The 12787-nt window shown below is 43.3% G+C and overlaps 1 pseudogene across 1 annotated transcript; it reads right to left on the bottom strand.

Annotated features, from left to right (window-relative positions):
* Positions 1-4667: 4667 nt before the first annotated feature.
* LOC308102629 (ATP-dependent RNA helicase DDX19A-like) lies at positions 4668-5950 on the bottom strand (annotated as a pseudogene). The gene has a single exon. The product of its transcript is annotated as an ATP-dependent RNA helicase DDX19A-like (transcript).
* Positions 5951-12787: the final 6837 nt, after the last annotated feature.

The raw sequence follows: 12787 nt of genomic DNA, 5'->3' as shown, positions 1-12787 counted from the left end.
TTGTGTTTTGGCATTTCTTTAATCTATCAGTTATTTTGATCATACAGTGCATATATGTATATAATAGTGATTTGACATTAAATGATGTTGGCTGTAGTTGCATGGATTTACAATAAGTATCCTAAAAGTGCCAGTTTTGTACTTTCAAGTAGTTAGATAATTTTAAGTCATCCTGTGTAACCTTTTTTTTTTTAAAGAAGTCTTGTTGATGTCTGTTGGAACTGCTATTCCCAGAATTCAGTTCAAAACAAAACTACCACGTAGCCTAGCACTGGAATAAATTAATGCTGCACGGCCCTAGTGCCGGATACTCTTTCGAACGCGACGGTACATTACTGCGGCATTTTGTCAGGGGAAGACACTTGACCTCGGCAAAAAAAAAGAATAAAATTTATGTTGCAACGTTATTAATTCAAAACTGAATCCTGAGGAAGATCTTTGACCTTGACTGGCCAACTTGGGGTTCCTAATTAGGTGCATTGGTAGCACCTGGCAGTGGGCGTCGCTCCAAATGTTGTGTCGACGGGGCGGAGGCTGACGGACAGATCGGTGAACCAATGGGATCAGGCGCATTCTCTCCGCTGATTTTAAACCCGTCCCTCTATGCACGAAAGCAGGAAGGCTAGTGCAGCCTACTCTCCAGATGACAGCACCCTTTAGTTGGTTTCTCTTCTGACTGAGTTTACACTCTCTACAACACCCCACACTACATTTATCACACATCCATACATTGCTGACACTACTGATTACTGAATTACACACCTCATACCTTTTGTAAAGCATTAATTAAGTTACTTCTGTTAATAAATCACTGTTACTTTTAGCACTACCACTGTGTCCTCCTCAATTTGTCATGGCCCACGGGCCGGGTTGTGACAAATTGGGGGCTCGTGCCGCTTTCAAGTAAAAATACTCGGGTTGGCTGTGACTCTGAACAGGTAAAGTAATTTCCTGTGTTGTTTGAAGCCTATTTTGGCAAATTAAGTCACAGCATTACTGGGCAGGTGCATGGTAGTGTTTGAGTAATAATTTGAGTAACAATTTGTTTTGAATAACAATTGGGTTTGATTAATAATTTGAGCAATAATTTGATTAACAATTTGTTTTGAGTAACAATTTAAGTAATTGGTTTATCATTTTGGTTAAATACAATTATTTATTTTTGTTTTGTGCTGTCATTTAGTTACCACTAGTGTGGTAATTAGGGCAGGTGGAACAGGTGTGTCTTGGACAGTCTGAGGGGCGGTGTTCCCCACCCAAATAGGATAGCAGCGTTTTCCCCTGTGGGACTCGTTGTGCTGTTTGTTTCTTTGTTGTATGGTTTGATAGATTCTGTCCCACAAAAGATGGGATAGGGTGGTGCCACCGAGATGCTCAGTCGGTAAGGGGGACTCGGGAGGACCACTGAAGACCAGGGCAAGTTGTGGTAGTTTAGATTTGGTTAGGCAGCTGAGGTAGGGGGTGAGGAGCTGAGGTGCGCCTACAGGTGCGCCGCTCCTGTAGGCGCACCTGTCTCACCTGTCCTATTTTGGCAGAGGGGGAACATTTGTTCCATTTTGGAATTTTTGTTTGACTCCATTTAAAATCTAACAAAAAAAAAAAAGGTTGTGTCCCCTCGTTTGAATTGACAGTATGACCTCATGTCCTTCCTCCCACTCGACAGAGCAATACAAAAAAAGAGCGTTTTACGAGGGAGGCTAGCGAGGACAGCATTTAGCTGATGTGTTCTATTTCTGAGCAGTAAGAACGGCCAATAAGATAATAGGCAGGCCACGGCGTCGACGGTATCAATATTATGTGGCCCAAACTAGGAAAAAACTAACCAAATTGGTGACGATTCCCTCACATCCATTTTATAAGACACCCAGAACAACAAAGAAAACTGTTCCTTCATCCCCATTTCTGTCACGGTTTGAGTCAGGGCAGATTGTAGAACCCAAGTGCAGGAGGAGGCAGAATAGGTTAGATCAAAGGGTTTAATAACAAAAGACAGGGCTACAAAGTATAAGAGCTGAATTCAAGAGGGTATCACACATAACAGTTCAACAATGAATTACCAACCAAATACTGGGAACAGGGAGGTATAAATACACAAGGACTAACTAGACACAGGTGAACACAACTGGACAACACTGGGATAGGCTAACAGGCAAACACAACACAGGTGACTAGGGTTACAATAATTACAGGGAGGTGAGACAAGACAGATAACAGTAACTAAGCACAACAGGAAACAATACTACAAAATAAAGGTACACAGAGAACAGGGAACAAATGGAACAATACAACAGAAGAGTCCTAATAAGTCCATGACCTTATAAGGGCAGAAAAGGTCCAAGGACTGAGAAACAGTCAAAGTACAAGGCCCGAGGAGCGGACCGTGACACATTTCATTGGTTCCTAAGCCATGTTCTTATTTATTTATATATTTGTATTTGTTTATTTTGACGGGACACCACATGTTAATGAACAATACAATCAATGTAATGTAAATACAACCTTATAAACCCCAGTATCCGTATTGTGGGGAAAGCTTTCACAGAAAATAGCAAATCGACAAGCTTACAACGCGTCGCAGCGTGACGCGTTGTAAGCTTGTCGATCGGCTATTTTCAGCACAAGCTTTCTCCACAATGACACAAAAGACACTAGTATAGGGCCCTGAGCGACTCCGGTCAACCCTATAGGGTTGAAGTGATTAACTGGCTACAGTGAGGCTTGACACAGTTTCCACGTGAGTGAACACTAATAAAGGTCTTCTTATGTCAACGCCATAGTGTGGGAGCAGGGTGTGGTTTACCGTCCGCTGCAACTGGAGAGCTACGGGTGCAGCAGTTAACATGTGTGATTAACTGGGCTGATTGGCTGTCTATCAGCCACCCATCCCTTCTCTGTTGTCTATCTTGTAGTGACAGCGGAGCCAAGCCACACGCAAGCAAGGATAGGACTGTCACGAATCAATCATGACTCATGATCAATCATTTCACTTGACGATTAATTGTCATACAAATAATTGCGATGAATTATTTAATTGTGTTTTCGGCATTGAACTTTGGAACATTCTGTTTGGCTTTTAGGCTTCGTAAATAACATTTCCACAAGGCAGATACGACAAATAACTTTAATATACAACGAGAGAACTGATATATTGAACTAGAAAAAGTGCCTCCTTGGAGCACAGGTCTCCGCCAGGTCAGGTTATTGTGGGCCAGCAATGTTTGACATTCACCAATCAGGCTGGACTACGAAAAATCTGACAGATCCGTGTTGATCACATGACTATATAGATCATTTGTACAGATTTGCATTATGTTTGGAGTTTGGACCAAATCTGTAGGAGTAATATCAAGAAATGTGATTTGCAAAAATTGGCCTCCTTGATGGCGCTATAACAGGCCGTTCTAAAGAATTCGGGACAGAGTTTCTGCTCCGGCATCCAAGGAGTGTGTGTGTGTGCACAGTTTCGCTGTGATCGGGCCAACGGTGCCGGAGATTAGCTGTCACAGACACAGACACGGACGGACGGACGGACGGACGGACGGACAGGGTGCAAAACATAGCCTTTGGCCTGGCGGAGACAATAACTTTATACTTTCAAAATAAATAAAAAATAGTTGAAATAGCCAATCTACAAACTCTCATTGTGAGCTTCTAGATCTGCTATTTCCACTATGTTTTGAATATATTTGAAAATGTATTAACAATTGTCAACATGGATAATGCAAAATAATTGCCATTATCTCCAATGCCAAATAATTGCGACTAAGTAAGAAACCAGAGTGTTTAAAGGGACAGTTCAATAATAGAAGATTAGACAAATTCATGGATTACTCTTGACCAAGTTTAGTCAATACCTGGATGTCTATGAGATCAAGTAAAATCTCTTCTCAAAAGTAGGGAAACGTACCTCCAAAATCTCAACCATTTTCATTTCAAGGACCCCCGCTTTGCTAAACTTTAGGCCACTGACTCCCCCATTTGATAACCATTGTTATCTCTTGGAGAACCCTTAGCTACAATGTAAAACCCTCAGAGTCAATTCATGTCCAGTTGACAAAGTATAGAGGGGTTTAAGTGGTTATCATACTCAACCATACAGGATGTACTAGTTATATTGTATTAACTTACTTAACCACACAGATGTACTATTTATATTGTATTAACATACTTTACAGATGTAGTCGTTATATGTATTAACACTCAACCATACAAATTGATTAAAATAATTGTTTTATTCATATTATTTGCTTACAGCTTCAATTGTTAGTAATTCTTAGAATGCACACAAAAATAGGGACATCAAGTTGAAAGTTGGTGAAACTCTGAATGTAGAAATGAAATGTGAAACTAGAGATTTTCTACTACATGGTTACATAACATTTATGTTACAGTATGTCAGGAAATAAATGAAAAAAACGTGGAGAACAAAATGCAGACATTTCTAGATGTCATAGCACTGACAGAACTTTCTATTTGTAGAGATCTTCTCTTTTGCAGCCATGCTTCTTGTTGTTCAGCTGGCAGTAGTTTTTTCTTATGCCATTTGTCATGTTTTGTTGTGTGTGTAGTGTATGTTTTCCTGTTGCTGCCGATGGTAGTTATGGCTGCCAGTGTTCAAGAGGTTTGAGTCAGTGTACTGTACAGTACGTTCTTGTTCATTCCCTCTTTTAGCTGGTAATTTTCTCTATTTCATCCAGATCATCTGTGCCCAGTTTTTCAATTTCCTTATGATTGAAATGCTTCTGGATCCTTTTCAGGATGCCCATGCTGTAATCGCCATCCACCATGTTGATAGCCAGCCCTCGTTTGCCGAACCGGCCTGTGCGGCCAATCCTGTGCAGGTACGTCTCGTAGTCTGGGTTACCGTTCTTGTCCACCGGCAGGTCAAAGTTGATCACCACAGAATCCTGCTCAATGTCGATTCCTCGTGAGCAGACGTTCGTAGTGACCAGGACTTTCTCCTTGCCGTCCCTGAAGCGTTCGATGACCTCTGCCCTCTGCTCTATGGGCAACTCTCCACTGAGCAGAGCCACCTGATGGCCCTCCTTCTTCAGCTCCCCTTCCAGCCAGGATCCTGTCTGCCTCGTTTTGCAGAAGATCATAGCCTGGGCGATGGTGATGGCTCCGTAGATGTTGCAGATGGCTTCCAGCTTTTCCTCCTTGCTGTTACAGAGCACATAGTACTGCTTGACGCTGTCCAGCATCTCCTCCTCTCGCTTCAGCTTGATGATGTTGGGGTCGGGCACGACGCGCTGGGCGAAGGTCCACACGTGTTCGTCAAAGGTGGCCGAGAACAGCAACATCTGGCAGTCCTTGGGCAGCATCCTCTGGAGGCGTAAGCTCTGGTCCTTGTGGCCTTGTGTGTCGATCATGGCGTCAGCCTCGTCCAGGACAAACACCTTGATCTTCTTGGGGTCGAAGAACCTAAACTTTTGGCACCAGTCCAGCATGGTGCGGGGGTACCGATGACCACCTGCTCCTGCAGCGCTGTGCCTCTGAGCAGCTTGTTGCCTCTGACAGCGTAGGCCAGCTTCACTTCTGGGTAGTGTTTGCCCATCTGCTCGATCACCTTGCCAGTCTGAAGTGCCAGCTCATAGGTGGGCGACACACACAGGCACTGAGGGTATTTCTGGTCGGGGTCTACGCGGCTTAGCATTGCCAGAACAAACGCAGCTGTTTTCCCCGTCCCTGACTGTGATTGGGCGATCAGATTGTGTGGAGGCTGTGCCAGCATCATGGGCAGAGCGGTCTCTTGTATTTTGGAGGGTCGGTTGAAGCCCATGGCGTACGCGCCCTGAAGCAGCTGGGGCTTGAGTTGAAGCTCCTCAAAAGACTTGACTGAGTACAGCGGAGAAGTGGGGTCCCGTTTAAGTATCTCCACTTGGTTGGTGCTGGTGACCAGGTTACTGCGGATCATCTTGTTCAAGAAGGACTGTGCCGCTTTGTCATCTTTGTCCTGATGGTCCTGTGATATGATGGTACTGTCCTCCTTTACCCCTGTCTTCATTGTTGCTCCGCTTGAAGAAATGCCCTTTTCTGCTTCTGGTGGTGTGTCTTTGATCTGCATGCCACCCAGCAATTGAGCAGCAGCTTCCTGCTTGTCCATCGTCAGTGGCCGATACAAGACTTTATTAGCCATTGTTTATTAGCTAGTAAATACAGTTAGTTAGGACTGTGCTGTAAGAGATACTATGCTTCACAAAGTGGACGATGTCAAAGGTTCACAGGTGCTGTGTAAGAATGTGATCCTGCAGCACTTGCTGCGGCTTTTATAGGAACAAAATGCCTGACCAAGTCAATGGTCAGCCAATCAGAGAAGCTGATGTCAGACTGTCCACGAATGAGTTACCATGACAACCATGTATGTACGTACACACACAAATGAGCTACCATTACAACCATATATATATGTTACAGGGTGAATGGAGAACCAGGGTGATTGAAGAAGGCTCGCTCGTTTTTACCCACCCAGCAATTCTGTAGAAGAAACACTAGAGGGAGCCACAAGCCAGGCTTGTGCACAAGCACATATGGCCGCGACCACCCACACACACACAGTCACACACACGCACATGCGCGCGCACACACACGCGCTCATGCTTTCAATGGACTGTTAAGATACTTTTATTGTGTTCTGCTGGCTTTTGTTTTAGTTTCTCCCTGACACACACACACACACACACACGCACACAGTGATCCATGAAAAGAACTATTCTGTCCCTATCGGTTTACAACTCGAACGGCGCTGTGTCGACTAGTAGAGCATCGGCCGGTCAGCGCGGGCACTCGCGCCTGGAGGCGCGAGGGCGCGCCTCCTCGGCCTCAAGCTCTACTAAGTCGGCGCGCCTCCGTCATGGACAAGCGTGTGCGTGTGAACGTGTGTTCAGCGCTCCCCTAGCGTAGCTTCCTGGTTGCTATGTGGGGGGGAACAACAAAAGACAGGTCCGCGTCGCATCAAAGCCCCGCCTCTTGGCGCCGCGTTCTCCTTCTCCTCCTCGGAGGAGGAGAAGGAGAAGGACTCCTCGCGAGCCTCGCATAATAAACCCCCGCCTCGCAGCGCCGCGTCCTCCTTCTTTTGAAAATAGCAGATCTACAAGCTCACACTCCTTCTCCTCCTCGCGAGCCTCGCTAATAAACCCTGTCTCGAAAAGCCCCGCCTCGCCCGAAGCCCCGTGCCTAAAAACGAGCGCTCTGTCTTCAATCACCCTGGATCTCCATTCACCCTGTGACATATACACAAATGAGTTAGCATGACAACCATGTGTGTACACAAATGAGTAATTGAGTAAAAATGCTTAAAAAGAGTAAAAATACTTTTAAGTACCTAAAATGAGTAAAATACTTAAAATTTGTAAAAATACTTAAAATGAGTAAAAATACTTAAAAAATGTTAAAATTAGTAAATATACTTAAAAGGCATCAAAGTCTGTAAAAAGTAACTAATTTAAGTAAAAGCACTTGAAAGTTAGTAAATTGAGTAAAAATACTTAAAATGAGTAAAAAATACTTAAAATATGTTAAAATGAGTAAAATTATGTAAAAGATGTTAAAATCAGTAAAAAATACTTAAGTCATTGTTACGGCCAGCCGTTTGTATTTATTATTGTATATTTGTATTTGGTTTATTTTGGGATAATTATGATGCTTTGGAATATTGTGGTGTTATTTGTGGCTTGTATTATATTGTTTTTCTGTATTCCACATAAGGTCGTGAATGGTGATGAATGCTGTGAGTATTTATTTGTTCACTCGCCTTGTAGGGGTGTTTGGTCTTTTTTATTTGGTTTAACCACTTCCTTGTTTGTTTCTGTTGATTCTTTAGGTAGGAAAGTAAGTTTAGTAATTGTATATTTTTCTTTGGTTAGGTTTAGGTTAGGGGGTCATTTTCTTTATTAGGTAGACATTTTGCAAATGTAAACCGACAACCTAAAGTTTTTGGCACTTATGAAAAAAAGCTTGAAATCTCTGCACAAAAAAAGGAAAATAAAATCAATTCATTTTTGAAAGCAACTTTGTCCTCCATTATTATGTCACCTCCCCTACCCTAGACAGGGGGTCGTAACAATAGATTGAATTTATTTGTCATATATGCCCTGTGGAATGTTTGATTACGAAGCCTAAAAGGCCGTCATATGTTCCAATGTTCAATGCTAAACACACAATGAAATTAATTAAAGTTAATCGCAATTCAGGCGCGAGTGGAGGAAGCGAGGAGAGTGAGCGAGTGACCGAGCTTTGGGGAATGGAATTTAGCTTTAGTGAATACGAAGCCGTATTTAAAGGAACCCCTTGCAAATGCGTGAGTTGTGATTGGAGTATGAATGTGTGATGTAATGCAGCGCTGTGAGGGGAATAGAAAGCTGATGTTCAACGCTGATTACAGCTTTGGCGTGCAAGACTTCCGTGTCCTGCATGAACTAATGCTATGCTTCATTTATTTGAGTGACAATTAATCGTCAACTTAAATGTATAATCGTGACAGCCCTACCAAGCTGTCCGTAGAGGTGCAATATTATATTGGTGAGTTTCTTGCCATGAAATACACTCAAGTTTTATTTCTCATGAAGAGAAGAGCGCACCGTATGGGAGGGAGTTGCGACTTGGAGGTTGCAGTAGCCTATAACATTGGTTCTCAAAGTGGGGTCCGGGGACCCCCGGGTGTCCTTGAGGGAGTTCCAGGGGGTCCTCAGCTAAATGATGGATAGTTAGGAACCAAATGGACCCTCATGGGACTGTAACTCTGAGAGTGTACAAGTGGAACCAAAACGGGTCCATTTGGTTCCACTTGTGCACTCTCAGTGTTAAATTAACATTGATTTTCAAATATAAATTGGGGTCCCAGAGATGGAAATGCCATTAAATGGCAGAAAAGCCTTATGCATGTTAAACTGGGGGTCCTTGAAATTATAATGGTTGAGAATCACAGCTAGAGCCGTATAAATCTTCTCTTATGGGGGTCCCCGGCATATCTTTTCAAATGGGGGTCTGTGGATTAATAAGTGTCAATTTAGGGGTCCTTGACATGAAACAGTTTGAGAACCACTGGCCTATACAATGTTAATCTCTCAAGAACAGATTCTGCTCTGCGTTGGAATCTGTCGTGAAGGCTCGTCATAACATGTACGCACTGGGCTACAAGTGGGCGTGCCTTCAGATCAGGAAGCAGGCCGCGCTTTACCCAATCAAATGTAGTGGGCGGGATTCACTTGTCCGTCGATCTTTCCCCCTCGAAACAAACCCAAACTAATTTAACAATAGCGTCCGCGGAGCAGACAAAACCACGGAAAGATATTCACATTTTAACTTACTCTTTCATCATAGAAACAAGTGGGCTTATAACCAAAACGATCCATGTTCTCTGGGAGAAGTGGTGTTAGTGTTCCGTGTAGATATATTGTTAGTGGGAATGAAAACATAGTGGCACCACCGGAAGTGAAAGCTGAAGGCAGACCAAAACCCCGGTTTCCTTTGCGCACGGGTGCTACGTCGCCATTGTCCCAGAGCCAGTGAGAGATAGTACAAACAGCAGAGGGCGCTGTTTTTCATTCTCACTGGCTCTGGGTTCCCAGATTGATACAATGTAAACATACAGCCTTGTGTGTGTTTGAAACAATTTTTCAGAGTACTGCAGACATTACCGGGAAGTGAACTGCAGTCCTCCGTGGCCTTTCTTGTGATCCTTGCAGATGATGACGCAGAGTTCTTCAAGACATGCTTTGTAAGTTGTCTTTAGTCCTGACTATTTAATTCCACACCACAGGATGGATGTTTTATGGATGTGTATACAATATTGTATTGCTAATTGAGTGTACTTGATTGATATTTGAAGGGACGCTGGAAGTAGTTTAGAGCAAGGGGGGCCTGCGTGCATTTCTTTTTTGTTTATTTATTTTTTTCCCACACAACGGCGTAACAATGAGCTGCAGACAGTGCACAAGCAAGCTGCATAGTTACTAGTTATTCACAATGCAGCACAGCACGTGCACGCACGCACGCACGCACGCACGCACACACACACACACACACACACACACACACACACACACACACACACACACACACACACACACACACACACACACACACACACACACACACACACACACACACTACAAAGACAGTGTTCATGTGATTAAAAAACAAACAAACACATCTATTTTATTCCCCAAAGTTGAATACATTATTGTTTTAATATATATGTGTGTATATATACTTTAAAAAATATATTTTTCCTCTTCCCCACCACCAGCGTCCCTGGATATTTGGGTCATAACCGAACCAGAAAAGTGAAAATGCAGGCGTCTTCTAAAGGGCCAGTGTCTGCCATACATGTATATCTGGCAATAATGAACAGAATGTCACCACATTTGGCTTGTTTATTCACATTCATACAATAAAGCAAATATGTCATCAATACCTTCATGTCCATATTTGAAATGTATACTTAAACACAGATAAATTACAGTCACCCAATAAGAAATCCAAAAGGTATGCATATATAGCTACTGTATCATTATTAAAAGGAGACCAACCACCAACAATGTCATGTACCAAAGGCTGTTATGTTATCATAAAAGTCTGTTCACTTTGCCATCTGATGTCACCAGCCACTAGCGAGTAACTATTGAAATGGGCAGTGAGTGAAGAGAAGGATGCACACCATGGATTAAGACAAACTGCATACATTTAATGCAAGTAGGTTAAATTGACAGGTGCATGGCAACAGTGCATGGCAACAAGAGAGCTGCAAGAGACAGGACATTTTGTTCTGTTGACTGCATTGTTTGTCCTTAGCAGTAGGAACGTGTTGATCCCGCATTTCTTATTAAATCGGCCTCCTTGTGGCGCTAAAACAGGCGACAGATCCGTCTTGATCACATTACCATAGACATAATGTGTACCGATTTGCGTGATGTCTGGACAAAATGGGTAGAAGTAATATAAAGAAATCGGCTTCCTGGTGGCGCTATTACAGGCTGATGTAAAAGAAAAATGTGTTTCTGGTATCCAGGGAGTTAGTGTGCAGTCTGTGCACAGTTTCACGTCGATCAGGCCAACGGTGCCAGAGATTAGCTGCTCACAGACGGACATACGGACGGACGGACAGGGGGCAAAACATAGTCTCGGCCACGCCTTCGGCTTGGCGGAGACAATTATGGTTCCATGACTCTTTCTGTCATCCTCAGCCTCTCCCTACAGAACTCAGAACACAGCACTGTTTTTGATGGCTGTGCAACCAAACAGCAGTTTAGCACATGGCTCATACATGCTGCCTAAATGAATGTTCAGTTGGGGATGGTTGAGAGGCAGACATATCTGCGTTGGTTGCCAGTACATACCTCAACTCATCCAGAGTGTTACATTTCAACCCCTTTCCCATTCTTCTTGTGGCGATACAATATGTGTGCGTAACTTCTAACTGTACAGGCAATGACTCCTCAAGATTTGTTGTAAAACCAAAGTAACTTTAGGCCTTTCAGTTCTTCCAAGTGCCTTTGAAGTTTTGTGAAAGCAGTTGTTTTTTTTGTATTTAAAGGCACGGGCACAAGGCTTTCACAAGATTTCAGCAGATTGTATTGGTTGGCACAAACCTGTCTTTGCCCGCACACTGCACAGTATGGCCTTTATGTATTCGGGTGGAAGCTGAGCCTTGCTACAACTTGCATTACAAGAGCAAGACAATTAAGTTAGTGTCATCATCACGTGTGTGTCTTGGCGAGGTGGATGGCATGTACTGTAGCACGGTCCTGGTGACCACCTCTTCTTGATCACTCATCGAAACAGCTGGGCTCTCGGCTATTTTCGAAAGAGATTTGGTGTAGGGCGGAAAAAATGTGGCCAGAGGAATGAGAGGGTTATGGATATATAGACCCCTGCTGGGACCCCGATCAATGAAGTATATAGGGCTTAAAGGGATAGTTCACCCCTAAAATGACATTTTTTTCCTTTTTCGATTAGTCACCCCATGGAGACTTGAATTCATGGATATTTGTTTTTGTCGCATTCCTATCCTAAGCCAATAATTTGATTCCGGTAGGAGACACAAAGAGTCTCCTTTGTGTCTCCTACCGGGATCGCTGCCTACCGGTCCGCTGGTCATCAAATTATTGGCTTAGGAATGCCACAAAAACAAAAACAAATCCATGAATTCAAGTCTCCATGCAAAGAAAAAGTAATTTCGGGGGTGAACTATCCCTTTAAGTGATTTAATAACTAAATAGCATGTCTTATACTCTATAATAGCAAGATATGGGTTGAGATTAATACTGTGGTTCTTAAATGGACCTTAACAGGTCTGTAACTCAGAGAATTATGGGAGCCCTTGTATCTAAAAAGTTTTATATCATTTATCAGGTAGCCGAAAGAAGAGAGAGAAAGGACTTTGACAGGAGGCCTGGGGAAGGGAGGTGAACCGGTGTGGACAGTTTGAAAGGAAATGGTGGTCAGTTTGAATGAGGGAGGGTGTGGTGGAGAGCCGTTAAAAGGACTCCTTTCAGTCACAGGGCAGAGCTGACGGCATCTGCAACCCACCCTGTTGGGCAAATAGAAATTGACCGTAATGTTATTATTCTTATGACTCAGCGCTACTAACTATTTGCACCGAGAAACATTGAGCTCACTTTAGAGTGGGAAGGTGAAAGACACATTTGTTACCTTCACCTGGAAGGTTTGGGTGGTGGCCCTCTGGGAATGAATGTGGGTGGGGTGACTGATCTGTGTCTATGTTTTGGAAGTTAAATTAATTTGTTCTAACCACTTCACACATTAAGACCTGAGGCCGATTTAA

The sequence above is a fragment of the Gymnoscopelus braueri genome (genome assembly GCF_963280865.1).
Source record: "Gymnoscopelus braueri genome assembly, chromosome: 1".
Classification (NCBI taxonomy): domain Eukaryota; kingdom Metazoa; phylum Chordata; class Actinopteri; order Myctophiformes; family Myctophidae; genus Gymnoscopelus; species Gymnoscopelus braueri.
The sequence above is the reverse complement of the archived record's forward strand: the minus strand, read 5'-3'. Positions and strand labels throughout refer to the sequence as shown.